Consider the following 26,004-nt stretch of genomic DNA (forward strand, 5'->3'; position numbering starts at 1 on the left):
TGTTGCTGATCTGAGACTCACAGAGTTTTTTGGCCCTTTATGGTCGCTAGTTTCTTTACATGGACCAGTCCTACCCTGTTCCAAGATCTGACAAAAAAGGCCAAAGCTGAACTTAACCCCTGAACTCCTGACTGATATTAAGGACACACAGCCTGAACTCAACAAAATCTAAAGTCCATCCTATCACCAATAAGACAATTTATGATCTAGCCCTGGCTGCCCCTTAGACCTCATTTCCCACTCTTCTCCCCCTTATTCACCCTACTCCAGGCATACAGATTTCCTTATAGTTCCTCAAACATTGTCCACACTCCTTTTTCAAGGCTGTGGCCTTGGCTTTTCCTTCTGCCTGGACACGGCACATTCCCTCTCTTCATTCTTATCTGTGCTCAATTGTTAACAACATTGGAGGGACCTCCCTATTCTACCTAAAGGGAATCTCCCTCCCAGTTATTATTTTTCCTTATCTTGATTTATTTTTCTTCTTAGCATTTAACATCATTGGACATGTTACTTTTTTTTTTTCTGTTAACTGTTGTCTTCCCAAACAACAGTATAAGATTTAAGACAGCCAGGATTTGTTGCGTTCACTGGTATATCTCTAGTGCTAGAATAATGCCAGAACCACTGTAAGTACTAAAAACATATTTGATAAACAAATAAATAAATCTTACTGTGGCTCCTATAATATAAATAGCAATGTTACACATGTTGTGTATGTCATTATCTTATTTAATCTTCACAAAACTGCAAAGGTAGGTATTATTATCCCCATTTTACCACCAAGTGAAATTGAGGTTCAAAAAGCTTAAACAGCTAACTCAAAGTCATAAGAGTCAACTGCAGTGTGGCTCAAAAACTGGTCCTCTTTCAAGAGACCACAATGTTTGTATGGGAAATATTCAGCATAACCTGAGAAATCAATGCTATATGTTTTTCAGCGAAGCATATTCGGAGGTGGCAGGTGTTACCTCTATTACTCCACAGAAATTCAGCCTGAGGCAAACATTGACAAATTTCAATACCAAACCAACAAGAAACTGCACAGCCTGAAACAAGTTCCTTGTCTTCTCAGAGCCAACATTTCTTCACACTGAAAACAAAGATAGTTGTGTTTGACTTAGAATTTAAGATATACAACCCCCTAATTCTGGGCTACTCTGCACTAACCAACTCAATCTGTAAGAAAATTATTTCCTTAGTGTAATGCAGCTTGAATTTGTTTATAAAAGCCTTTGCAACCCAAGAGGAGAATCAGTGAAGTCTTCTCAGCACCTGGGAGCTCTAAGTAGTACCTGCATAAAAAAAATAGCTTTTAAATTGCTGTTTCAAATCGCTGTGTATCATTTGAATAATACTTTTCAAGTTTGAGATGAACCATCAGTCACTGAAAGGTGCTGTGAAAGACTTGTGCTTTATATAGACCCCCAGACACACACTGACTCTCCATTCCTTTCCTCATTGGCTACGTGACCTTGGGCAAATCAACCCAACTGTCAGAACCTTTCCTCACTGTCAAGATTGCTTGAGCCAACTCCTGGCATAGAGAAGTGCCACCCTTATTGCCACTTAGATTTTACACACACAGTTGAAAAGGAAATGAGAGCATTTTTCTTTATTACGTGAAGTCAGAACCAAACACTTAGTTCACTTGGTATGTGAGAAAAAGAGCCATGGATCAGCCTCTCTCAGCACCAAACATGGAAGAGTTTTGACAAGGACAAACCTAAAATCTCAAACTCCATGGCCTAAGGAGAGGAAGACTGGGCTTTCAGGTTGGGCTTTCCTCCCCCAAAAGCAGCCAATATGAGGATGGTTTCACCACAGTGTCTTTAGATTGGGTTCTGTTACTCACAAGGGGACTAAACAAAGAGACACAGGTTAAGTTCTATGTCCAGAAGGGTCCTAGTCCAAGACCACAGACAATACTCTCCAACACCCTCAGAACTCAGGGCCCCCATTTTTCACCCTCACAGCATGGGAAAGATCAAGAGGGTTTAGCAATTAAAAGCAAGGCCTCTGGAGCCAAATTGCCTGGGCTTAAGTCCTGATTCTGTCATTTAGTAACTGTGTGAATGTGGGTGAGTAATTTTAATCTTTCTGTGTCTCACAATCACACACTAGGTCTGACATACACATACAAATTCTCACCCAATCACACACATATATATGGTCACATAATTGCGACTGTAATGTCACATACATACACACTGGTATTAACACAAAGATAGAGATGACGATACACAGTTACTCCAACAGAGAGACAGTCACACACAATCTCATGCATAGTGACATACCACACAAAGTCACACATCCTGTCACAATTACTCACACAAAATTATGCCTGCAGATATAGATGGTCATGGGCACGTAATGACACCTTCTGTCACACACATTCAAACGCAGTTATATCCACAGGGACAAGGGGTCAAACACAGTCACACACACACCCACACAGCGACACACACACACACACAGAGTCACACCCGCAATCTCTCACAAACCCATACACAATAACACAGTTACACCTGCGGAGACAGTCATGCACAAACACACATAGACTCGGAGTTTTATACCGGAGACAGACGGTCACAGTCGCACACAATTACATACACGGTGACACAGAAGATCACACCGTCACACCCGCAGCCTGTCACACAGTCTCCTCGGCGGCGCCCTCCTGGTTCCTACCCCGTTCCCTGCCGGTCCACCCCAAGCCCGGCCCTGCCCTCCGGCTCCCGCGCGTAGCAAGGCCCTACTCACCTCCCAGCCCCGCTGGCTCTGGAAACACGCCCAACGACCCAAGACCGGCGATGTCGCCTCCCAGAATCCCCTGCGGGGCGGAGCGGGGCGGGGACTGAGGCGCGCGGGACACCGAGCTCCGCTGGGTAAACTCCAGCTGCAGGAACCTGGACTAGCGACTCAGCTTTTCCTTCCGACTCCGCGGACCACGAGCCCCAGAACGCTTTGCGCCTCGGCCTCTTTGCGGAAAGAACAACATTTCCCACAGGGCCCCGAGACAAGCCTCGACATCGCGCCTGCGCTACAGGTGACCGCGGCCGCAGGTGCGGGTACACGGAACGCTGTGTGCGACCCTGGGCGATCTTGGGCACTCAAATGACTCTGGGCTACTGTGTGTGAGGGAGTGGTGAAGCTGTGCACGTCCGTGACTGTAATTGAATGCTCAGGTGGGGCGGTTTGTGTGTGCGACTGTCGCTGCACACTTTTGTGCTTGCTCACTACGGGGCAACGGGTTCTGTCGGTGTAGTGAGCTTCTGTATTTTGTCACGCCCGTGAGTGTGGGTCGTTGTGTGACAGATTGTGGGTCTGTCACGCCAAGAATGAGAGAGTGATTGTGGGTGTGTGAAGAGCTGTGGCTGACTTTGGGCATGACGTTTCTGTAACTGTGTTCTTATCCCAGAGATCGCAGGAGTTTACCCATAATGGGCGGTGTTTCTGGGCTTTTCTTTAGGGTTGAGTACGTGGGAGAAGAGTGTTTGTGTGTCTGTGTGTGTGCCTGTCTCCAGGTCTAACTGTTCTCCCACCCCCACCCAACCCCTCACCTCCGGCCATGGGTGGGGTCAGTGTTATCCTCATTTTTACTACCCCTTCTCTGATTGCCCCATATGTGATGCCAGGCACAGAGGGTAATTATATTCTAGTTGTAGGAAGATGCTCATTTGCACCAAAGCCATTTATAATGTTGTAGCCAACAGCTCTGGGGTTTATTGCTGTTTCTCCTTTTCACTTTAAAACTTTAATTAGGGCCCAGCTTTAAGAAAAACTGTCCACAGTCAGGAGGAGAAGAATGTGAACCTCTGAGTGATGTTAAAGAAAACCAGAGCTGAACAGTAGTTGAGGGGTTTTTGTTTTGTTTGTTTGTTTTTTAATTCAGGAAATATTGCAATAGGGGGAAAGGGACTTCAGTATAGAACTGGGCTCAATTCCAAATATAGCAAGAACAAGTGGGGATTTATAGGCAAGGAGCAAGTTGGGGTTGGGGGGTGGTCAGTTCATGGAAAATTACAAAGAGGAGACATAAAGGGTAGGGGGGAATTCTCACTATACTGACCAACAGGATTCTTGCTGAGGGCTGGCCAGAGTGATCAGATACCACCTGGGTGGATGAGGAATTTAATTAGATATTGAGACTGATCAGATATCAAGAACTCAAGCTAAACTGACATGACAGAATTCTTTCTAAAAGTGGGTGTTGCAAAGACAAACATTGAAGCCCAAAGGTTGAAGCCTAGTTAAGAAGAGGGTTCAGAGGAGTCTGACTAAAAGTTTGGTCAAGGAGAGAGTCTTTGTCAGTGAAGGTTCCAAACAAACCAACATTCTGCCCCAGACCTTGGAAGATCTGGAAGGTGCACCCAAGTCAAGATCTCGGTAAGTGGGGGTGTGTGGAAGCAAAGGGAAGTTCTTGAAATAAGAACACATCCTTGGAGATTCCCTCCAGTCCCCTCCCGAGAAAGAGCCCTCTAATAGCTAAAGCCCCAGAGTCTTGGACAAAGGGAGTCTGGCTACTAGGACTAAAGTGATTTGCACTTTACTCTGTGAAACTGTTGTTACATTGCATTGTTACATTCAGAAGAAAGCAAGCAATTATTTTTTAAGGCTCCACAAACATTTAATAGTTGGGTTGCTTTAATGGGAAATTTACCCTTTAGGAATTCTTTGGATGACGGGACTTCCCTGGTGGTCCAGTGGTAAAGAATCTGCCTTCCAATTCAGGGGACGCAGGTTTGATCCCTGGTCAGGGAACTAAGACCCCACATGCTGTGGGGCAACTAAGCCTGCCCGCCACAACTGCTGAGCTGGGGTGCCTCAACGAGAGAGCCCACGTGCCTCAAACTACAAAGTCCACATGCTCTGGAGCCCGAGCACCACAACTACAGAGCCCACGTGCCCTGGAACCCATGTGCCACAACTAGAGAGAGAAAATCTGCATGCCACAACTAGAGAGAAGCCCTCACATCACAAGAGCCCACGCTGCAATGAAAAATCGCACATGCCTCAACGAAGATCCTACATGCCGCAACTAAGACCCGACACAGCCAAAAAAAAAAAAAAAAAAAGAATTCTTTGGATGATAATTGTGGTTTGGTGCTTGACAAATACATCACACAGCTCTTCCCTGGACTTAACTATCACGCAGGTTAGAGATCTTCTTGGATGTTTCATTCTAAAGTGCTAGAAATTTAAGATACTTCCTGACTGGTAAGGTGTACCTTCAGAGAAACTGTATGTATGACTATCTCTTCATATGTCAGTAATTGATCATAAGAAGACTTTTTGTCCTTTATTTTTCTTGTCTCATACCACCAAGTCCAACACTGGTTTGAGCCCAGTCATCTCCAGTAGAGTATGGCAGTGGTCCTCAAAGTATGTCAACTAAGTGTTTGTACTGCTCAAAGAAATTGTCGTAGGACTCTGTTTATCAGGGTCTAATCAAGAAAGCAGAACTATGCTGGGAATTTCAAACAGAAGATTTAATTACAGGAAATTGATTACACAATTTTGAAGGAAGGCCTCAAAGAGCAAAAAGGGGAGAGATTTGTAACTTCAGGAAGCAGCTAAACCCTAGAGCTTGGGGAACAAAGGGGAAGAGATGGATTTACTAGAACCTAAAAGCTCTGAAGAGGGGTGTCAGGCTGGCTGTTAACTAGGTTTGGTACTGGTGCTGGGAAAGCAGAAAGATTCTACAGGCAAGCTAGAGAGATTCTGCTAGAGATATACTAGATATATCTAGATGCTGCTAGAGAGATACTAAAAAATCTGGAAAATAGGAAGCGGGTTCCTTCTCCCTTTCTGTCTCCCAAAATCCCTTTAATGCCTCCATTGACAAACTATAACAGGAAGCCAACTAGCAAGGGAGAATAGGAAATGTCTTTGTCAGAGTCCCAGCCCTAGCATCACAGAATAAGAGAAAGACATGCTTGGAGCTGAAACAACAACAGGGAAGTAATCAGCACATGAGCGTTTTAAAATTTGCTGGAAAATAAATTAATATAACTTTCCAAGTTATATTTCTTCCCAGGAACTTTTCTTAACAATGTTTCTACTTCCTTATAAAGGAATCCTAGTAGGTAACAAAAACTGGCTCATATTTAGTAATGGTGTCTTAATAACAAAGCAATACAAATTGTGAAATAGTTTACATCTAGTTTAATATGTAGTTATTTCGATGCACTGATGTTTTTACCTATTTTGTTGTAATTTTTATAATGAATATATATTTCCCCAACTTTACTTATTATCGAATATAAATATTTCATGGTGAACCACTAATTGCCCTCATGATGTCACAGTCCTCAGTATCCTAACAAGTGTGAGAATCATGGTATGTGATTTGTTTTGTAGACTATTATGTATATTAGTTATTGATGTATAATTGACTTTTACATTTGTTTCAGGTACACAATGGAATGATTTGATATTTGTAAGTATTGCAAAGTGATCACTTCAGTAAGTCTAGTTAACATCCATCACCATACATAGTTAGAAAAAAATTTTTTTTCTTATGGTAAGAACTTTTAAGATCTACTCTCTTAGCAATTTTCAAATATGCAATATGGTATTATTAACTATAGTTACCATGCTGTACATGTACATCCCCATGATTTATTTTATAACGGATCCCCTTCACCCATTTTGCCCAACCCCCGCACCCTGCCCCTGGCAACCACCAAACTGTACTCTGTATTTATAAGCTCTGTTTTTTCAGTTGTTTCTTATTTGAAGGCAGTAGTTCTTCTTTGAATTGAGAATGAAGTAAAATTGAGAATGAAGAAACCAAGAACAACTTCTTGTCTTAGTTATTTTAATTGACCATCCGTATTCTTTGCCCTAGAATGTTTTTATATAACCCTGTGGAGTGAAGAATAAAGCACGATTTTACCAGGGCTTACTAGACACGGCTTATTGAGATGTTTGGAAAGCATTCATACCCTAACATTAATGCTAGTGAAGAAACTCCCACACCAAAATTTGTGATTGTCAAATCCAGATACATATAAAACCCACTACTAATTTCTAGGGAAGAGAATTTAAATTTAATGGGTAACTTCTAAGAGCCAAGAACTGTGTAATTTCCTTTGTATCAGAAGTGTGACAACTTATGAAAGTTCAGATAGCTGGTGTGGTACAGGGGTCAGCCTTATTTACTTCTCAATAGCATACATGTCTGTGATGGTATACCTCGACACATCATTTACTAAGCTTGATCTTCCTTTATCAGAGCAGTGGTCTTTCATATGTTTTGTTACATTCCCCTTGAAACAATTTTTAAAAATAATGTACTCCCTTTTACATTTTTAAGTTGACACCTACAATGTTTTCATAAGTTTAAATAATGCAAAGATATAATTTCTAGCATGTTTTCAATAGGCTAGATATCTTCATCGTTCATTAAACACACACGAGCAAGCTCTTTTTTTTTTTTTTTTTTGCGGAACGCGGGCCTCTCACTGCTGTGGCCTCTCTCGCTGCGGAGCACAGGCTCCGGACGCACAGGCTCAGCGGCCACGGCTCACGGGCTCAGCCGCTCCGCGGCACGTGGGATCCTCCCGGACCAGGGCACAAACCCGCGCCCCCTGCATTGGCAGGTGGACTCTCAACCACTGCGCCACCAGGGAAGACCTCTTTTTTAACATTTAGAAATTTTACATGGTACCTTTTACTTGAAATTATTTCCACTCCACTTTCATCACTCAATTTTATCTTAATGTAACAACTGCTTATCCTCAAAAATCTTTTATTAAATCTTGTTTTACTTCTCTGCAACAAAAATGAAATTTTAATTCTTATCCTGTGACCAAAATGCTCTGTGTCAAAGTTTCCCTAAAGATTTAGTTATTATTAGTACCCAGTTGGTTAAAATAACAAATACCTCTAACATTTTAATAATTATTAACATACAAATAGTCACACCGGGACTTCCCTAGTGGTCCAGTGGTTAAGACCCCACGCTCCCAAAGCAGGGGGCCCAGGTTCGATCCCTAGTCAGGGAACTAGATCCCACACGCAGCTAAGAGCCCTCATGCCACAACTAAAAAAATAAAAAATCCTGCATGCCACAACTAAAAAGATCCCACATGGGACTTCCCTGGTGGTGCAGTGGTTAAGAATCCGCCAGCCAATGCAGGGGACATGGGTTTGATCCCTGGTCTGGGAAGATCCCACATGCCGCGGAGCAGCTAAGCCCGTGCACCACAACTACTGAGCCTGCATGCCATAACTACTTAAGTCCGTGTGCCTAGAGCCCTTGCTCCACAACAAGAGAAGCCACTGCAATGAGAGGCCCACGCACCGCAATGGAGAGTAGCCCCCACTCGCCGCAACTAGAGAAAGCCCACATGCAGCAACGGAGACCCAATGCAGCCAAAAATAAATTAATTAATTAAAAAAAAAAAAAAGATCCCACATGGCAACAAAAATCTCACACTCAGCAACGAAAATCCTGCATGCTGCAACTAAGACCCGGCACAGCCAAATAAATAAATATATTTCAAAAAAACAAAAAGCTACAATTTGGCCCTCCTTTGGCCAAGACCTTTCCTTCCTGATGAGAAGTCCATATGCAAAGAGACATGCATGTCCAGAGCTCACAAACCCCTTCAGACCATGCTTTGGGTATCTGAGAATTCCTCACTCAAGTAGCATCAAGCTTGCTTCCAGAGCCTGTACACCTCTTCTGTGTCCAAAGCTCCATCCCTTGATCTGTCCTACAAAAGGTGAAAGTGTTGCCTATGTGTACATGGTGGTCAAGTGGAAGCTATTTGGTAAGATTAGACAGAGCTTAGACATGTAAGCTGGAGTGTCCAAACCTAAGGCTCCTTATGGCATGGGACAGGGATGGGGGTGGGAAGAGAAGGGCCTGGCTGGGGACTTCCACTTGTCCTGTTGACTCAGGTCTCTAATTGTCAGTGGGCAGTTTTGCTTCTATATGATTTATTTTGGAGACCACTGGTCTTAAGATATGAATGTGGTTTGAATTAGGGTAGTAAATGGTAAAGTCAATGAAAAATGGTCAAATTGGGATGCAATTTAAGTGTAGAACTAACAGGAATGGCTGATGCTTGGATGTGCATATGAAGAAAAGAATAAGTTAGATATAATGCCTAAATTTTTGTCCTGAACATCTGGATGAATGGTAGTGTCATTTGCCAAGACAGAAAACAACAAGTATGTAGCAGGTGTCTAGGATGGGGGTGGGGGTCATTTTAACTTTGAGATGCTTGTTGGGTATCAAAGAGGTGATATCAAGTAGGCATTTAGATATATGTGTGTATAGCTCAGTGGAAAGGTTGGTACAAGAATAATAATTTAGGAATTTCAATTAAGATGGAAGTTATATAATGACCAACAGGAACTGGCTTTTACAATGAAGGTATTTGTTTCTCCACTTAGCAAGAAGTTCATCTGGCTTATCAGCTGAACAGTTATATCAAATGCATTTTATATCATTTATTTTCATAGTGGATACCTTTTATCAAGTGCAATCAGTTGATTAATTACAGAAGCTTGGTTTTAGTGGGAAATCATGTAAAACGATACACACTAAAACATTTAAATTTTATCCTACATTTACCATTGCAACAAAAAGAATAAAATATCTAGGAATAAACCTACCTAAGGAGACAAAAGACCTGTATGAAGAAAATTATAAGACACTGATGAAAGAAATTAAAGATGATACAAATAGATGGAGAGATATACCATGTTCTTGGATTGGAAGAATCAACATTGTGAAAATGGCTCTACTACCCAAAGCAATCTACAGATTCAATGCAATCCCTATCAAACTACCACTGGCATTTTTCACAGAACTAGAACAAAAAATTTCACAATTTGTATGGAAAAACAAAAGACCCCGAATAGCCAAAGCAATCTTGAGAACAAAAAACGGAGCTGGAGGAATCAGGCTCCCTTACTTCAGACTATACTACAAAGCTACAGCAATCAAGACAGTATGGTACTGGCACAGAAACAGAAAGATAGATCAATAGAACAGGATAGAAAGCCCAGAGATAAACCCACGCACATATGATCACCTTATCTTTGATAAAGGAGGCAGGAATGTACAGTGGAGAAAGGACAGCCTCTTCAATAAGTGGTGCTGGGAAAACTGGACAGGTACATGTAAAAGTAGGAGATTAGATCACTCCCTAACACCATACACAAAAATAAGCTCAAAATGGATTAAAGGCCTAAATGTAAGGCCAGAAACTATCAAACTCTTAGAGGAAAACATAGGCAGAACACTCTATGACATAAATCACAGCAAGATCCTTTTTGACCCACCTCCTAGAGAAATGGAAATAAAAGCAAAAATAAACAAATGGGACCTAATGAAACTTCAAAGCTTTTGCACAGCAAAGGAAACCATAAACAAGACCAAAAGACAACCCTCAGAATGGGAGAAAATATTTGCCAATGAAGCAACTGACAAAGGATTAATTTCCAAAATTTACAAGCAGCTCATGCAGCTCAATAACAAAAAAACAAACAACCCAATCCAAAAATGGGCAGAAGACCTAAATAGACATTTCTCCAAAGAAGATACACAGACTGCCAACAAACACATGAAAGAATGCTCAACATCATTAGAGAAATGCAAATCAAAACTACAATGAAATATCATCTCACACCAGTTAGAATCAAAAAATCTAGAAAAAATAAATGTTAGAGAGGGTGTGGAGAAAAGGGAACCCTCTTGCACTGTTGGTGGGAATGTGAATTGGTGCAACCACTATGGAGAACAGTATGGAGGTTCCTTAAAAAACTACAAATAGAACTACCATATGACCCAGCAATCCCACTACTGGGCATATACCCTGAGAAAACCATAATTCAAAAAGAGTCATGTACCAAAATGTTCATTGCAGCTCTATTTACAATAGCCCGGAGATGGAAACAACCTAAGTGTCCATCATCGGATGAATGGATAAAGATGATGTGGTACATATATACAATGGAATATTACTCAGCCATAAAAAGAAACGAAATTGAGCTATTTGTAATGAGGTGGATAGACCTAGAGTCTGTCATACAGAGTGAAGTAAGTCAGAAAGAGAAAGACAAATACCGTATGCTAACACATATATATGGAATTTAAGAAAAAAAAATTTCATGAAGAACCTAGTGGTAAGACAGGAATAAAGACACAGACCTACTAGAGAACAGACTTGAGGATATGGGGAGGGGGAAGGGTGAGCTGTGACAAAGCGAGAGAGAGGCACGGACATATACACACTACCAAACGTAAGGTAGATAGCTAGTGGGAAGCAGCCGCATAGCACAGGGAGATCAGCTCGGTACTTTGTGACCGCCTGGAGGGGTGGGATAGGGAGGGTGGGAGGGAGGGAGATGCAAGAGGGAAGAGATATGGGAACATATGTATATGTATAACTGATTCACTTTGTTATAAAGCAGAAACTAACACACCATTGTAAAGCAATTATACCCCAATAAAGATGTTAAAAAAAAAAACCACATAAAATCCCAACAAAGCAATAAGTGATGTTGACCAAAAGTGAAATGAATTTAAGCAATATGGGTATGTATATGTGCACTGGCAAACTTATATCGTGTGTGGACAGAATGGACAGATATGGACAGTCTATAACTGGTCATATACTCAACAGTACATTATGGACACATTCCAATGGAAATTGATTATAGATCAGCATCACTGTATTTAAAGGATATAGCATTGCATTATTGGAATTTACTTTGATTGACTGATTCTATAAAAACACTTTGGACAAAAACACTGTGTCATATATTTATGCATGATGATGATTTGTCTAAGAGAACTTTTTAGACATGAGATTGCCAGCTTAAAGGGAATGCCTATTAAAAGTGTGAATGTTGGGCTTCCCTGGTGGTGCAGTGGTTGAGAGTCCGCCTGCCGATGCAGGGGACACAGGTTCGTGCCCTGGTCCGGGAAGATCCCGCATGCCGCGGAGCAGCTAGGTCCGTAAGCCATGGCCGCTGAGTCTGCGTGTCTGGAGCCTGTGCTCCGCAACGGGAGAGGTCAAAACAGTGAGAGGCCTGCGTACCACAGAAAAAAAAAAAAAAAGTGTGCATGTGTGTATAAAAGTCACACATATATGCATTGTTCTCAAAACAATGAAAAATTTAAACTCACCAACAGCCACAAGTTTTCATCACAGTCACATAAACATGTTTTCATCCCATTCCTTATGTCAGCAACCTGTGACATTGCTGATCACTTCCTTATTCCAGAGAGCAGAAATGTGATTTCAGGAACCTATCATGCTCTTTCTCCTATTTTTTTTTTTTTGTTTGCTCCATCTTCTAAACTGAGACAGTCATATCATCTTCACCATTTTTCTTTTGTGATCCTATGCTACATCAACTCTAAGGATCCCATCTATGTGTGCCAGGGTAATATCACAATATATTAAGCAGTATGATTTTATCACTACCATTTTCTCAGACTTAATGAGACTTTGCCTCTCGGACAAAATGCCAGGGGTCTTAGAGCACATCAAGAGCGTATTCTTATAAGAGAACCAGGGGAACACAATCCAAAAGGCTCAACTTTAGATTTACAAATGTAATTTCTCCCTGCTGCATCCCAAGGCATTAAGAGAACGGGTATCTGGCAGAGTCAGTCTTTCCTGCTCACCCTTGACTGAATGAAGCTATGTACTTGATGAGTGAACAGAAATCTGAGTGAAGCATGGGGGTTAAACCTACACAACTATAACCATCAAGGTAAGTACTTTAAGTCAATAATAAAACAGCCACATAGTGTTTGGGGTTTAAATAGGAGATGTTTTCTTCCCCAGGAATGGATAATGACGTGCCTAGAATCTCTCCAACTCATAAGGTGAACAATTCAGTAGAGAAGACATAGCTATGGACATGTCTAGGCAGGGAAGTCCTGACATTATAGGTCTGCAGAGATCCTACATGCGTTAGGCCAGAAGCCAGTTTTTCTCATGCTCCTGATAATGTTTGAGAAGTACAGTAGAAACAGAACTGATAAAAGTCCTAGATTTAGGAACAAGGGATATAGCTGTGATGATTGAAGACTGATAAATAAGGATCAGATGGCTCCTACGTAAGTCATCAGAGAGCAATGTGAATGGATTACATTAAAATAATAGCCCGATAAATTAAATGCATGTTATTACATTTTATGAGCTCAATCTAGGTAAATTCAGAGCCTAACTGTGTGGGGAAGGGAGTGGTGAAAAGACCCTGAATTGGCTAAAGAAATGCTGAATTTCTTAGGTTTTTCCAGATGTGACAGAAATTCAGTTTCTGTCATCTAACAGGTTGAGGAGCCAAAAAATTAATGCATTATTTAAACTAATTTTTGTTTGCTGAAATTTTGACACTGAAATTCCTAATTGAAACATATGGGTGAAATAGATAAAGTAAATAATGCTGAAGTATAAAAATTCACCTCTTCGGGACTTCCCTGGTGGCGCAGTGGTTAGGAATCTGCCTGCCAATGCAGGGGACGTGGGTTCGGGCCCTGGTCCGGAAGGATCCCACATGCTGTGGAGCAAATAAGCCCGAGCGCCACAGCTACTGAAGCCCGCGCCTAGAGGCCGTGCTCTTCAACAAGAGAAGCCACCACAGTGCGAAGCCCACGCACTGCAACAAAGAGTAGCCCCCGCTCACTGCAACTAGAGAAAACCCATGCGCAGCAACAAAGACCCAACGCAGCCAAAAATAAATTAATTTTTTAAAAACTCACCTCTTCTACTACATAGTTTTCTGTGGAGCATTTTTTTAAAAACTTTTTAAATTTAGCTACTGGAATAGTACACAGTAATGCCTTTGTGAGACACCAAAAATAAAGAATATTGCTTTACATAGCAAAGAGATTACCAGAAAAGGAATATGAAGACTGTAATTTGGAGATAAGAACCACCTAAGAGAAGAATTTCTCCAAAGATGTTAACAGTAAGATTCCTTTAGATGGTCAAAAAATATAAGCTGACATTTCACCTCAGGTCTCCTCTCTGATCAGCTTATGTGTTCCTCCTGCCTCACTCCTTTTCACTTACCTAAGCTTGTGGCTCCTGTCACCATTCTCTCTTCCAGCCATGGCTCTTTCCCATTCTCAAGTAAGGAGATTACAGATGGTTTAGGCCTTCTGGTTCCTGCTTGAGAGAAGAAAAAGAACCTATCAATGCTATGAACTTCCCAGAATTGGGAAGCAATGCTTTGATAACCCAGAATAAGGAGAGTTATAGCTACCCTAGAATTCTTTTTCACACAATACTATCCCCAGCCAACTCTATCAGAATGCAGATTCCAGGGACCCATGTCCAACGTTCTCAAAATGAATCACCATGGGATGGATGTTCAAAATCAGAATTTTTACCATGCTTAAGGAGACTTAATATAAATAGAAATTTTAAAACTAATGGCCAAATAAGGATAAGAAAATCATCTGAAGAATAGGTAAGATCAACATCCCAGCATTCTGAACATTATGAAACAGGCAACATGAACCTGCCCATTTCTAATTCCACAAAGCACCTAAAGCTTCAGAGTATAGGAAACATACTGGCATACCAATCATAATTTCCCCCAGAGTCATAACGTAGCAAACAAAGGAATATGGAACTCTTATTTTGAGTTTAGAAAGAATGATATACTTACCCAGTGAAACCAGGTTGCTTTAGTTCTCCAACATCACACCTTTGTACAAGTCCCTCTGAGCAGGGTCCAGGAATTCCCACTCCTCCTGAGAGAAGTCAATGGAAACATCCCTGAAATTCACCAACCTCTAAAATGAGAAACCCTTTATGAGTATGATTGTGTATGCCACTTTTATAACAGAGAAAACTTTTTATTAAGGGCATTAATAAAAAGTCTTAATTTAAGGATTGTCTATGGTAGTGTTTCTGGTGTAGCTCCAAGAAAGGTAATTTTGAGTGTCTGCAATAATCCTAGTTTTTTAGACTCTACCTTAGCTACTTCAGATTTTACTATATTTTAAAGAACATAGAGTTTTTACGCATAAGAAAAAATAGCAAACAACAAACAAAACTGAAGATTCAATCAAAAATAAAAGTGTATATGATACACACTGAATGCTTTAAAATCCTTACACATGAGAGATGAGGGTGGGCTATAGTACAGACCTGCATGCAGTCTTCTATAAATTGCAGGGTCAAATCCCATCATTCCTCAAAGAAAATAGTTCCTGGCTCACTGTCATTTACTCCAACTCAACTCTTGTCTTAATTCATGGGGATTTCATATAGGTTAAAGACCTATATGCTGAAAACTATAAAACACTGATAAGGAAAACGGAATATGATTCAAAGAATGATATCCCATGCTCTTGGATTGGAAGAATTAATATTTTTAAAATGACCATACTACCCAAAACAATCTACAGATTTAATGTGATCCCTATCAAAATACCCATGACATTTTTCACAGAACTAGAACAAATACTCCTAAAGTTTACATGGAACCACAAAAGACCCAGAATTCCCAAAGCAATCCTGAGGAAAAAGAACAAAGCTGGAGGCATAACCCTTCCATACTTCAGACTATATTACTAAGCTACAGTAATCAAAACTGTAGTACTGGCACAAAAACAGATATGTAGATCAATGGAAAAGAATAGACAGCCCAGAAATAAACCCACACACCTTGTCAGTTAATCTGTGACAAAGGAGGCAAGAATATACAATGGAGAAAAGACAGTCTCTTCAAGAAGTGGTGTTGGGAAAGGTGGAGAGCTACATCTAAATCAATGAAATTAAAACACTCTAACACCATATACAAACATACACTCAAAATCATTTAAAGACCTAAATATAAGACATGATACCATAAAACCCCTAGAAGAGAACAGAGGCAAAACATTCTGTGACATCATAAATCATAGCAATATTTTCTTAGATCAGTCTTCCAAGGCAAAAGAAATAAAAGCAAAAATACAGACGAGATCCAGCACATTCAGGGTGGTATGGCTGTAGACGGGAACAAAGACACAGATCTACTAGAGAATGGACTTGAGGATACGGGGAGGTGGAAGGGTAAGCTGGGACAAAGTGAGAGAGTGTCATGGACGTATATACACTACCAAACTTAAAATAGATAGCTAGTAGGAAGCAGTCGCATAGCACAGGGAGATCAGCTCTGTGCTTTGTAACCACCTAGAGGGGTGGGAGAGGGAGGGTGGGAGGGAGGGAGATGCAGGAGGGAAGAAATATGGGGACATATGTATATGTATAACTGACTCACTTTGTTATAAAGCAGAAACTAACACACCATTGTAAAGCAATTATACTCCAATAAAGATGTTTAAAAAGAAAAAAAAGCAAAACTACACAAATGGAACCTCATCAAACTTAAAAGCTTTTGCACAGCAAAGAAAACTATCAACAAAATGAAAAGACAGCCTACAACATGGGAAAAAATATCTGCAAATGATGTGACAGACAAGGGCTTAATATCCAAAATATACAAACAGCTCACACAACTCATTATCAAAAAACAAACAAACCACCAAATAAAAAAATGGGCAAAAGACATAAACAGACATTTCTCCAAAGAAGACATACAGATGGCAACAGGCACATGAAAAGATTTTCAACATCGCTAATCATTAGAGAAATGTAAATCAAAATTACAATGAGGTATCACCTCACATGGGTCAGAATGGCCATCATTCAAAAGTCTACAAATAATAAATGCTGGAGAGGGTGTGGAGAAAAGGGAACCCTCCTACACTGTTGGTGGGAAAGTAAATTGGTGCAGCCACTATGGAAAACAGTATGGAGGTTCCTTAAAAAAACTAAAAGTGGAGCTATCATATGATCCAGCAATCCCACTCCTGGGTAAATATCTGGAAAAGATGAAAACTCTAACTTGAAAACATACATGCACCCCAATGTTCATTGCAGCACTATTTACAATAGCCAGGTCATGGAAACAACCTAAATGCCCATCGACAGACAAATGGATAAAGAAGATGTGGTACATATATACAATGGAATATTACTCAGCCATAAAAAGGAACAAAATTGGGTCATTTGTAGAGATGTGGATGAATCTAGAGACTGTCATACAGAATGAAGTAAGTCAGAAAGAGAAAAACAAATATCGCATATTAACGCATATATTTGGAACCTAGAAAAGTGCTATAGATGAACCGGTTTGCAGGGCAGAAATTGAGACACAGATGTAGAGAACAAATGTATGGACACCAAGGGGGGAAAGTGGCGGGGTGGTTGTGGTGGTGGTGGTGTGATGAATTGCAAGATTGGGATTGACATGTATACAATGATGTGTATAAAATGGATGACTAATAAGAACCTGCTGTATAAAAAAATAAATTAAATAAAATTCAAAAAAAGGGAGTGTTTCCTTAATAACTCTTTCAGATTTTTCATCGTTAGTGTATAGGAATGCAAGAGATTTCTGTGCATTAATTTTGTATCCTGCTACTTTACCAAACTCATTGATTAGCTCTAGTAGTTTTCTGGTAGCATCTTTAGGATTCTCTATGTATAGTATCATGTCATCTGCAAACAGTGACAGTTTTACTTCTTCTTTTCCGATTCGGATTCCTTTTATTTCTTTTTCTTCTCTGATTGCCATGGCTAAAAGGATTAATCTCCAAAATATACAAGCAGCTCATGCAGCTCAATACCAAAAAAAACAAACAATCCAATCAAAAAATGGGCAGAATATCTAAATAGACATTTCTCCAAAGAAGATATACAGATTGACAACAAACACATGAAAGGATGCTCAACATCACCAATCATTAGAGAAATGCAAATCAAAACCACAGTGAGGTATCATCTCACACCAGTCAGAATGGCCATCATCAGAAAATCTACAAACAATAAATGCTGGAGAGAGTGTGGAGAAAAGGGAACCCTCTTGCACTGTTGGTGGGAATGTAAATTGATACAGCCACTATGGAGAACAGTATGGAGGTTTCTTAAAAAACTACAAATAGAACTACCATATGACCCAGCAATCCCACTACTGGGCATATACCCTGAGAAAACCATAGTTCAAAAAGAGTCATGTGCCACAATGTTCATTGCAGCTCTATTTACAATAGTCAGGACACGGAAGCAACCTAAGTGTCCATCGACAGATGAATGGATAAAGGAGATGTGGCACATATATACAATGGAATATTACTCAGCCATAAAAAAATGAAACTGAGTTATTTGTAGTGAGGTGGATGGACCTAGAGTCTGTCATACAGAGTGAAGTAAGTCAAAAAGAGAAAAACAAATACTGTATGCTAACACATATATATGGAATCTAAAAAAAAAAAAAGCTTCTGAAGAAGCTAGGGGCAGGACAGGAATAAAGACGCAGACGTAGATGTGGAGAATGGACTTGAGGACCCGGGGAGGGGGAAGGATAAGCTGGAAGAAGTGAGAGAGTGGCATGGACATATATACACTACCAAATGTAAAATAGATAGCTAGCGGGAAGCAGCTGCATAGCACAGGGAGGTCAGCTTGGTGCTTTGTGACCACCTAGAGGGGTGGGATAGGGAGGGAGGGAGGGAGGCACAAAAGGGAGGGGATATGGGGATATATGTATACATATAGCTGATTCACTTTGTTATACAGCAGGAACTAACACAACATTTTAAAGCAATTATACTCCAATAAAGATGTTAAAAAAAAGAAAACAAATGTATGGTTACCAAAGGGGAGAGGGAGCGGGGAGGCATAAATTAGGATCATGGGATTAACAGATACAAACTACTATACATAAAATAGATAAGAAACAATCACAGGGACTTATATTCAATATCTTATAATAACCTATAATAAAAAATAATATGAAAAATGTATATAGAGAGATATACAGATATATAAAAAACTGAATCACTTTGCTGTACACCTGAAACTAATACAATATTGTACATCAACTATACTTCAATTAAAAAAGAAGAATGAAATATCATACAAATGAGGAACTCTGAGCTATAAGTGTTGGCTGACATCTAAACTGATTCGTTTTAACCTGTCTAAAAACATGTAAATCTCCACCACAGAAAGCAAATTAGAATCAAGTGAAGAGCGCTTTCTCTGCAAAATATCTGAACATAGTATAATCAAGGGAGATATGAGTAGTAAACCACTCCACATCAAAACCACAGTGCATCTTTTCTGGAGATAATCAGTACAAAAGTGCTTAGCATGCTATCTACGTACTTGTTCAGTAAATGTTAAATGCATCCAGGTAAGTTAATTTCATCAAACCAATTCCAAGGGTAAGACAGTTTGTCCTTTGGCCCCTTTAGTATCTTTACCCAAATCATGGATTTAAGCATATCAAAGCCTTTATCACAAACCTTCAAAACACAGCTTACTCTAAGGTACAGTCCCCACTCCAGCCTGGCATTCAGACTCTGGCTGACCTGTGCCCACCTAAGCTAAGAGGTGGTGAATCCAAAAAGAACTTCCCAGGCCAGGCAGGGGAAAGTCAAGGAGTGAGGCAAGGAGGGAGGGATTTGGTCAGTGGTTTCCACCTCAGTGTCCAGCAGAGCAAAGGGAAAGGTAGGAAGTGGAACTTGCTACCACTTGTGGACTTGGCAGGCCACGTCTAATTGGAAACTTCGCCAACCCAGAATGTGGACCAAGCACAGTAAGAATGACCTGTTGACAGAGAAACAGATTATCCAGATTTTTAGGTGAAAATTCCCTATTATTAACGCTGAAAACTCATTCTAACTTAATAACTGTTTTCATCAAACCAAGTCCCTCCCTGGTGGACATGTGTACAGCTATTGTATCTTCAGCTGGTCTGCTTAAAAAAAAAAAAATCAACCTTAAATAAGCCCACAGGCCATGACACTCTCCAAAACTTTGGCAAGGGCAGTGTATTTCCTGCCTTCCTCTTTCCCCCTGGCATGTCTTCTCTAGCCTACCAAATCCTGGAAGGCAGTCTGCCCGTTCCCCCTGCAAGTCCTCCCACACTTCTCCAGCCCACGGGAGTCTCTGATACCTCTGCCCTCCTCCTACATCAACCACCACTGGCATTTAAGCACTGACATCCCTATTTTTTTGTTTGTGTGTTTGTTTATCATTTAACTTAGATTTATTATACTTTAAAAGAAATTTTATTGGAGTATAGTTGATTTATAATATTATGTTAGTTTCAGGTATACAGTAAAGTGAATCAGTTATACATATACGTATATCCACTCCTCTTTTAGATTCTTTTCCCATATAAACCATTATAGAGTACTGAGTAGAGTTCCCTGTGCTATGTAGTAGGTCCTTATTAGTTACCTACCTATTTTTTCTTTAAATGCTCCATCTGTGCTGTTCAAAGGAAACCACTTTGTGAAATGCCACACGGATGGAGCAGAGAGAGCTGCCCCAGCAGGCTCCAAGATCAGAGCAGTTCAGACTGACCACAAGGCAGTGTCCAGGGCAGGAGAAGGAAATGGATGTACCAAAGGACAGTGAGGGTGAAATTTCAGTAAATACCCACCTTTCTTCTAATTCTCCTGAGCCTATCAGCCATTTTCACGTTTCCCTGAGAGCTTTCCCAGAGATGAGCATAGCCTCCAAAACGCAGATCTGAGGAACTGAAAAGAAATGAGAGGTGCTGGGAGAAAGGCCTTCTGTACCAGCTGAAGAGGGGCCTGTCCAAGGCCGCAAAATGAAGCCGAGGATTGCAGAAGACGCTGGCACTTCCCAGACCTCAGCTGATGGAAAAACGAGAGTCGAGAGGGGCCACAAGGCCAGTGGCACTAACTTCCAGTACTCCAGTCAGAGGAAGAGCCTCCAGCACCCACATGAGTTTAAAATGCCTCTGAGGGCTTCCCTGGTAGTGCAGTGGTTAAGAATCCACCTGCCAATGCAGGGGACACGGGTTTGAGCCCTGGTCGGGGAAGATCCCACATGTCGCAGAGCAACTAAGCCCATGCCCCACAACTGCTGAGCCTGCGCTCTAGAGCCCGCGAGCCACAACTACTGAGCCCACGTGCCACAACTATTGAAGCCTGCGTGCCTAGAGCCTGTGCTCCACAACAAGAGAAGCCACCACAATGAGAGGCCCGCGCACCGCAACGAAGAGTAGCCCCTGCTCGCCACAACTAGAGAAAGCCCACGCACAGCAACGAAGACCCAATGCAGCCAAAAATAAAAATAAATAAAATAAAATAAAATAAATAATAAGCTGCCTCTGAGCCCCCCAGCTGCAGGAAAGGCCGGTTTCGAAACCCCTTTCCGGCAGCTAGTTCCAAGTACGCGAGGCGCATGCGCAAGCGCATCACGTGGGCTGCTGTGCTTCAGGCTGGTTGGTGGGTTGATGGAGGGCGGGTGGACTGCAGGCTCCCCGGAAGCGAAAGTGGGGAGCTAGGACCTTGACGGGAGGTAGGCCTTTGAGGCAGAGAGGTATGAATATGTTTTTCTTTCGTATGCCTCATATTAGGGTCTCGATATCTGGGGTTCACTTAGAATTCAGGATTAGGTCACACAGAAACTGTCTTAGTTTGCAGCAAGTCCGTTTCACGAAGAAATTTGTTAAATGGTGAGGTCAGAACAGTGCTAAATCAAAAAGAAGAGACAATTCATACCTGAAATACCATGTGTGGGCTTTAACTGGGTTCTGGTTTGCACAAGTCACCTGCAAAAGACATTTTGAGAAACATTATGTATATTTTAACCTAAACTGAAAATTAGATTTTGTTGGGGCATTATTGTTAGTTTTGTTAGGTAACCAGGGAAGCGGCCAAGGAGGAAAAATAATTCTAATTTTCAGAGACACATGCTGAAGTATTAACCGTCTAATGATGTCTGGAATTTGTTTCAGAATATTTAAACTTTTGCTAAACCAAGGATATGGAGTAAAATGGAAGGAGAAGAACTGTTATGGAAGAAACAAACCCAAAATACTTAGGACCATGTGAACTGAATGCAATAGATGGACCTTGCTTGGATCAGTATTTTTCTCTGTGAGAAAGCAGTTATCACAATCGGAGAAATTTGAACATTGACTTTTTATTATACAACATTAAAAACAATCTTATTATTAGGTGTATTAGGCTGCTTAGCTAGGTATTTTTAAGTTTTTACATATTAGATAGATACATGGGAGAATTTATCATTAAAAATGTTATCTGGGATTTGCTTTAAACTCTTCCAGGAAAAATGTTGGTGGAGAAATAGATAAAACAAGATTGGAAGTATTTATAATTGCTAAAACTGAGAAATAGGTACATGGGCAGGCTTATTATAGTATTCTCAAATATTTTCATATGTTTGAAATTTTCATAATGAATGTTTGAAGTGTGCAATTTTCAATAGTGTAGTTTAGATAAAAAACAAACACTGTAGAGAGAACACTGTTTTAGTACCTGAATTTGTTCATGCAAATAATCAATACATAATCTATAATAAGAATAGAAGAGAGTTTTGATTGCACCAAACTGAGGACTGTAGCCCAGGAATGCTGCCTCCACCAAGGAAGAAATTTCTTCAGAGAAGCATGGTTTTCAGGCTAGCTTCATATCTTATCAGAACAAATATCAAAAGGACAGGGTTACACTCCTCCAAGTTTTCCAAAGAGACAGATTAGCACATACATAATGAGTCAGCATGACCTTGGTGTCTGGGAAGGGAGCCTTATCTTCAAAGGAGTACTAGCATTGACATCATGGAGGGGGGTGGGCATTTATCCCTATCTTCAAAGTGGACCTTCTAAGCAATCTGGTAAATGTATTCTTTTCTTTAATGGTTAAAGGAGATGTACAAAATGCATGTTTGACAGGCCATGAGACAGGCTGTTCTCGTTAGCATAAAGTTCAAGCCATATCGTGTATAAGCCAGAATGACTTCCCCATACCTTAACATGTAAAAATTTCTTCCATCAAAGCAATAACTGTGAAAATTATTACTGTGGCTATCATGTGGAAATTGGAGGACAAAAGGATACAAATTAGCCCAGGATACAAATTATTAATTTTGAAATATTGAAGTCCAACTTTTTAAGTTAAACCAGGGTTCAGCAAACGACAGCCTCTGAGCCAAATTCAGTCCACTGCTTGATTTTGTAAATAAAGTGTTACTGGAACAAAGCTGTGCACATTTGTTTATGTATTTTCTATGGTTGCTTTCCTGCAAGAAGAGAGTTGTATGGTAGAGATTGTATGGCCAACAGAGCCTAAAATTTTATTAAAAGGCCCTTTATAGAAAAAAATTTCCAACACCAGGGTTAAATGAAAGAATATAGTTGGTAAGGGAAGTGATTACAGAGGAAAAAGAATGAAATTGAAAACTGTATCAATTATCCTTTGCTGTGTAACAAACCTGTCCAAAACTTAGAGGCTTGAAACAACAGTGATTGATTAGCTATCACCTGAATGGTTTTCCTGCTGGTCTCACCTGGACTCAACCTTAAAATTCAGTTAGGGCCAGGTGGTTTGGGATGGCCTAGGAATGCATTACTTACATGACACCTGATAAGCTGGTTGGTGAAGGGAGCCTCAGTTGGGAAGGCTCATCTCTACTTCATATCCAAAGAATGTGTGCCCATTTGCAATTTACCACAAACATCTTCCATAAGGACAGCAAAAGGCATTTTTGTTTTTAATGGGTTTTTCCCCAACATATTTGACATACAATTACCTGCACATATTTAAAGTATATAATTTTGATATTACCTGGCTTGTGTAAATATAGAATAATAGAAAAATATATTCAATATAATTCAAAATATATATTATATAGTATATATAATCACTAGTAGCAAGGTAGTGAATATATATTCTGTCACTGTAGATTAGTTTTCATTTTCTAGAGCTTTCTATAAATGGAATCATGTAGCATATACTCCTTTTTTGTCTGTCGTCTTACACTCAGCATAATTATTTTGAGATGCATCTGTTGGTGGATATTTGGGTTGTTTCCACTTTGGGGGTATTACAAATAAAGCTCCTAGGAGCATACCTGTAAAACTCTTTTTCTAGATGTATGTTTTAATTACTCTCAGGTGAATATCTATGAGTAAAATGGCTGGATCATTTGGTTAGTGTATGTTTAATTTTTTTTATTTTTTGAGGTACGCGGGCCTCTCACTGTGGTGGCCTCTCCCGTTGCGGAGCACAGGCTCCGGACGCGCAGGCTCAGCGGCCATGGCTCACGGGCCCAGCCGCTCCGCAGCATGTGGGATCTTCCCGGACCGGGGCACGAACCCGTGTCCCCTGCATCGGCAGGCGGACTCTCAACCACTGCGCCACCAGGGAAGCCCTGTATGTTTAATTTTTAAAGAAACTGCCAAACTATTCCCCAAATTAGTTGTACCATTTTACATTCTCACCAGCAGTGTGTGAGAGTTCCAAATCCTCCAGATCCTTGCTAACCCTTGGTATGGGCAGGCTGTCTAATTTTAGTTACTATAATTAATTAATATTTTATGGCTGGGTAGAATCCAGAGGATGCAAAAGAGTATAAAGTCAAAAGTCAGATTTCCCTCAGTACTCCTTACCAAGTCAATCTCTTCCCCAAGGGTAATCTCTGCTAACTATTTAGTGAACATCTTCAATTCTGTGCATTTGTACACACACACACACACACACATACACTTGCATAGGTAGTTTATTTCCATAAGTGGGAAACATGAGCAATGCTCTAACGTTCACTTTCTTAATTTACTCTCTTGGTAATATTCCACACACAGAGCTGAACTATAAGTGTGGGTATACTTTATTTGGGAGTATCATATCTTTTTAAAGAATTCCTGGGCTTCCCTGGTGGCGCAGTGGTTGAGAGTCCGCCTGCCGATGCAGGGGACACGGGTTCGTGCCCCGGTCCGGGAAGATCCCACATGCCGCGAAGCGGCTGTGCCCGTGAGCCATGGCCGCTGAGCCTGCGCGTCCGGAGCCTGTGCTCCGCAACGGGAGAGGCCACAGCAGTGAGACGCCCGCGTATCGCAAAAAAAAAAAAAAAAAAAAATTCCCTGATACTTGAGTATGAGGATATTTCCAGGAATTCTCTATTATAGACAATGCTCCAATCAGCAGTCACACGTATTATACTTGTACATATGAGCAAGAGTTTCCTTATGAGAGATAAGGAAAAAGATTCTCTGAATACATTTTAAATACTTTAGATCTTGCCAAATTGCCCTTCAGAAAGACTATACTAACTTAATTGCACCAACAAAGCTTGACAATGCCTCTTGCTCAGGATTGCCATATACTCCGAGTTTCAATACTTGGGATATACTGACAAATTAGTCACTGTTTATCACAAATTCAAATTAAACTGAGCATCCTGCATTTTTATTTGCTAAATCTGGCAATGCTTCTTTTTCCTGACATCTTACTGATACTCAATATTTTACATTTGTAAAAATCTGAAGGGAAAAATATTACACTACTGTTTTGATTTGTGTTCAGATCATATAAGTAGGAGAACAACATAATGAAACTAATGAAAAAGTAATATATAAAAGAACAGAAATAAATGAAATTTAAAACTGTAGCATAAATATATCAATCCAAAATCTGGCGTTAGAAAATAAAATAAGATAGATAAATCACCTACTAATATTATCAAAAAGAATAGAAGAAGCACAAACACAAAAATTTTAAAAAAGGGGGGGAATAACCAGAAATACAAAAGGTGTTACAAGAGTTATTACTCATATATAAATCTGTATAAGTGTATAAAAATAAATATGAATATCTGCTAGAAATAGATGTTATGCTTGTATTATAAAAGTTGACTCTAAAGGTATAAACAAACTAAAAGGCTAATAACTATGGAAGAAATCAAAGAAGTATCAAAATGCTTAACTCCCAGAAGCTACCAGGTTTGGAGAGTTCACTGGTGAACTCGTTTCAAATTTTCAAGGAAAAAAATTACCAGTATAATTTTAAATTTCTAATGCTTTAAAGACAGAACTTTTCATGATTTAAAAAAATGGACTAATTTTTGGAACAGTTTTAGGTTCACAGCAAAACTGAGCGCCAAGTACAAGAGAGTTCCCATATAC

At 40.3% G+C, this 26,004-nt stretch overlaps 1 protein-coding gene across 11 annotated transcripts in view; it reads right to left on the reverse strand.

The window, feature by feature from the left end:
* ZNF527 (zinc finger protein 527) overlaps positions 1 to 26,004 on the reverse strand; it is a 40,146-nt gene that overhangs the window by 11,712 nt on the left and 2,430 nt on the right. For 3 of the 11 annotated variants that reach the window (XM_067720193.1, XM_067720191.1, XM_067720183.1), the window contains exons 2-6: positions 21,584 to 21,633; positions 20,494 to 20,590; positions 14,656 to 14,782; positions 14,055 to 14,150; positions 972 to 1,093 (exon numbers count right to left, since the gene is read on the reverse strand). The gene's annotated coding sequence lies outside the window, so the exon portion shown is untranslated. Of the gene's footprint in view, positions 1 to 971; positions 1,094 to 2,763; positions 2,941 to 14,054; positions 14,154 to 14,655; positions 14,783 to 20,493; positions 20,591 to 21,583; positions 21,634 to 26,004 lie in introns of those variants that run through there. The other 8 variants (XM_067720194.1, XM_067720186.1, XM_067720184.1 and 5 more) reach the window with 7 other exon arrangements.

The sequence above is a fragment of the Pseudorca crassidens genome, chromosome 20 (assembly GCF_039906515.1).
Source record: "Pseudorca crassidens isolate mPseCra1 chromosome 20, mPseCra1.hap1, whole genome shotgun sequence".
NCBI lineage: Eukaryota > Metazoa > Chordata > Mammalia > Artiodactyla > Delphinidae > Pseudorca > Pseudorca crassidens.